Source organism: Mus pahari, chromosome 14 (genome assembly GCF_900095145.1).
Source record: "Mus pahari chromosome 14, PAHARI_EIJ_v1.1, whole genome shotgun sequence".
In the NCBI taxonomy this organism is placed as follows: Eukaryota; Metazoa; Chordata; class Mammalia; order Rodentia; family Muridae; genus Mus; species Mus pahari.
The window spans coordinates 65,827,178-65,831,279 of record NC_034603.1 but is presented as its reverse complement, the minus strand read 5'-3'; positions in this window follow the sequence as shown (position 1 = coordinate 65,831,279).

Here is a 4,102-nt window from a genome sequence, read left to right as displayed (position 1 = left end):
GCAGCCCTCCTCCTCCGCCTCCTCCGCCGCCCGTGATTGGGAGCCGCGCGCTCCCGGCTCGCCCCCCCCACCCCACCCCTCCAACTGCATTCCAGCAAGACTGGGAGTGGCTGCTCCCAGCTTCACTTTCTCCCTCCCGGCGCAGGCCTGGGTGCGTCGCGCCCTGTGCCCCGACGCCTNGCTTGCTTGCTTGCTTGCTTGCTTGCTTGCTTGCTTGCTTGCTTGCTTGCTTGCTTGCTTGCTTGCTTGCTTGCTTGCTTGCTTGCTTGCTTGTTTGCTTGTTTGCTTTCTTGCTTGAAGTTCTCACCCACTTCCTAAAAGCAGGGCATCTCTTTACCCCTCTTTGCAGTCTTGGGTGGGTTTTATCTTGGACACTCCTGGGACATTTGCATCACACTCTTAATATCAGATAATGGGTTTGCCGCCACATCCTCAGGTAAAAATCGACAGCCTGGGAAGAGAATGTGTTATGTCTAACTGGTGACTTCCAGGACGCTCTGGGATATCAATTCTATCCTTTTGGGTGTCTCCAGCTTGATCTTAAAGGAACCCACAGAACTAGGAGAAGGGAGTCACATCGGGAGACCTCTGTTCATCCTTGGAAGAACAGCTTCCCCTGTTTCTTTCTAAGACTTATTTTTATTTCAAATTATGTGTGGTCATATGTGGGTTGGGGGGGGTGGGTCACATAAGTTCAGCTGTCCACAGAGGTCAGAAGAGGAAGTGGGAATCCCCTGAAGCTGGAGTTACAGGGTGCCGCCCACTTTGGTGCGGGACACAAAACTTGGGTCCTCTGCAAGAGCAGCACGGGCTCTCAACTGCTTAGCCATCTCTCCAGCACCATGCCCACTTCGGTCTGACTTTACCCAGTTCTCAGTTTCATTCATCGTCCTCTCTGTCCCTGTCCTTTTCGCCTGCCAGTTTACCCCTGAAGTACCCAGATGTCACTCCTGAAGCCTGGTAACGAGTGAGAAAGGAAAGAAAGGTATGCCTTTTGTTGGAAATTCCAGGAACACATTGCCGGAGACATGTTTACCCAGATGAATTGCCCGTTCTTTATCTGAAATTCAAATTGAACTTCATTAAGTCCTTCTTGTTTATCTGCTACATCTGGTGATGGTACTTGGAATGTTCCAGTAAAGAACACACCTGTGCTGGTCAAGATGCAATCGGAGGCATCTTTGGGGGAAAGAAATGAAGGTTGGCCCTATCTTTCTTGCTTTTCTTTCTTTCTTTCATGTAAGTACACTGTAGCTGTCTTCAGACACTCCAGAAGAGTCAGATCTTGTTACAGATGGTTATGAGCCACCGTGTGGTTGCTGGGATTTGAACTCTGGACCTTCTGAAGAGCAGTCGGGTGCTCTTACCCACTGAGCCATCTCACCAGCCCAGGTTGGCCCTCTCTTAATCTACTTTCATTGAACTGAAACTCAGTTTCAGGCAGACACTTCCACGCTAGGGGCCAGAAAACATGGGACTCTGGTATCTATCTAGGAGACCTGAGTTCGTATCTTTACTCTATCACATACAGGCTGTGTGACCTTAGGCAAGTGACTGACCATCTCTGGGTCTTGTTTTACAAATCTTTAAGACTGTGCTAGGGGTTAAAGGAGAAGACACTCTAGAAGCACTCAGCAATGTAGTGCTTGACACATAATAATTGCTCAGTAAATGATTCCGGATTTAGCAATTCTGGGGCAGATGGAGTGTTTAGGGGGACCAATTTGAGGTGCGCGAAGAGAAAGAATACATTATAAATCACACCACCACACCCAGAAGAGGGCTGAGCCTGTGTTTTGGTGATAATGTACTTGTCGAGCATTGGGGCAGGGAAGAGGGGACAGGAAGGAATTTGAATAGAGAGAAAAGACGTATGTGCATCACATGTAGTAAGAATCACATATGGATATATATATATGTATATACTATATATGCATCTATAATATATATTATATAATATACGTATTAGGTGATGATATCCAGTGATTTACTTATTGGATCATTGTCAGGAATGTTCAACACATACTCACATGTGACAAAGCAGCCCCTCCAATTAGCTGTCCCTATTTTCAGCTGGGGATGATGGTGCACCACTAGAATCCCAACACTTGGGAAGTTGTGGCAGGGGGATTGGGGATTTGAGGTCAAAAATCTTAATAACAAAATGAAATACACACACACACACACACACACACACACACACACACCTATTTGAGATTATGAAAATCAAGAGTCAAAAAGATTAAGACGTTTGCTGCCCAGGACATCTTAAGGCAATGGGAATATCTGAGCCCCAGCAAAGCCTGGTTCTGACACTGGCCACATCTTCCAACCCCTGACATAATCTCTGTGTCCCTCAGAGCTGCAACTTCTCAGCTCTCCTGAGATGATACTGACCTGGCTCTCAGAGCCATTGTTGGCTGTATTCTGGCATGCTAAGACCATAAAGGTCAGATCAAAGGTGTCCCTTCTCCCCCAGCCCTGCCCCTCTCCTGCTCTCCATTAGCACCGCTGAGAGAGAGCTGTTAAGGATGGCCTGAGTGGTTGAACTGCAACTGTATCGCTCCTCAGGCACATCCCTCCTCTCAGGACTCCGAGGTCCCAAGTATTGTATAATTATTCTTCATTTTGCAGACCAGACACTCTGAAATTCTAAGCCAGTGGCTCCCATCCTTCCTAATGCTGGGACCCTGTAATACAGTCCCTCATGAAGTTTTCATTGCTGCTTCATAACTGTAAACTTTGCTGCTGCTATGAATCACAATGTAAATGGTTTTAGAGAAAGAGGATTGCCTGAGGGGTCGCGACCCACAGATTGAGAACTGCTGTCCCAAGAGGGACCCGCAACTTTCTCAAGTCATACAGCTGAGTCTGGAACTAAGCCAAGAAAGCTCTGACTTCAACATTATCTTCAAGCAAGGGTTCCATGAGCCATCCCTCTCCCTAGACCGCTATAGGGGAGCAGAAGTGGCTCCTCCATCAACCACCAGGGTCCCACCATCTGCAAAAACAAAAACAAAAACAAAAACAAAAAAACCCTCCTCCTCTCTCCCTCTTCCCTGCAAGTAAGCCCACATACTGGGCATCCCAGACCCCTGGAAGAAGCCCAGCACTGTAGACAATGCTCAGCCCTAGTGGGCTGCATGGAGGGCGGGGCCTGGGTGCTGAGCCGGCAAGGGAGGGGTAGGAGGAGGAGGAGCTGGGGTCAGAACTCACGCCCTGGGGAGGAGGCTCCGGAGGGCTGAACCTCCCTGAGAGAAAGAGTGCATTCAGTCTGGAAGGAAAAGGAAAAAACCTTCTCTGGTGTTTGACAAGGGGAGAGGAAGGGGGGCGGGGGGGGGGGGCGATGCCGTTTGGATTCTCTGCTCAACTGTCGCTTTAGCAAGGCCTGCCAGGAAAGCCAAGGAAAGAGGATGTTTGGGGACAAAGACTGAAGGGGGAGGCTGGGGAGGAAGGGGGGGCATTGGAGGCTGAGAGTTCTTGAGACAAGCCCAGTGAGGAAACTTCGAAGACAGACAGGGGAAGAGGGGTTGACTATCCTCCGGGTCAGAAGCAAGGTGCCAAAGATTTATCTAAGAAGATCCTGGGCAACAGAAAAGAGGCTGTGGAGGAGAGCATTGTCATCGAAGGCACAAGAAGGGGCTCTCGACGCTGGAGGTGACCTCTAAGGGTCACCAAGCCAGGGTCTGAAACCAGTGGCCTGTGAAGTGCCAGTCAATCATTGACCAGCCTGGGGGGCACAGAAGGAGGTGGTGGTGGTGGTGGTACTGTGTGTGTGTGTGTGTGTGTGTGTGTGTGTGTGTGTGTGTGTTTGCACCTGCCAAGCCTTCCTTCTGACTAACTCATCAGCCAAGCCTACAAGTCAGAGCATTGAAAACAAACAGAAAGGGAGGAGACAGTCTGGTCCACAGTCCGAGGTCCATGCCACAATCTTGGGCCGACTAAGGAGCTTTGAGATCTGGGTGCAGCTTGCAAGGGAAGTGTCTGTGTGGATTAGTTACTGGGAGGCCTCTCAGTAGGCAGAAGGCCTCTCTGGCACCATAGGAGAATAGTTCAGATACCTGTGATTTTCTTTCTTTCTTTCTTTCTTTCTTTCTTTTTT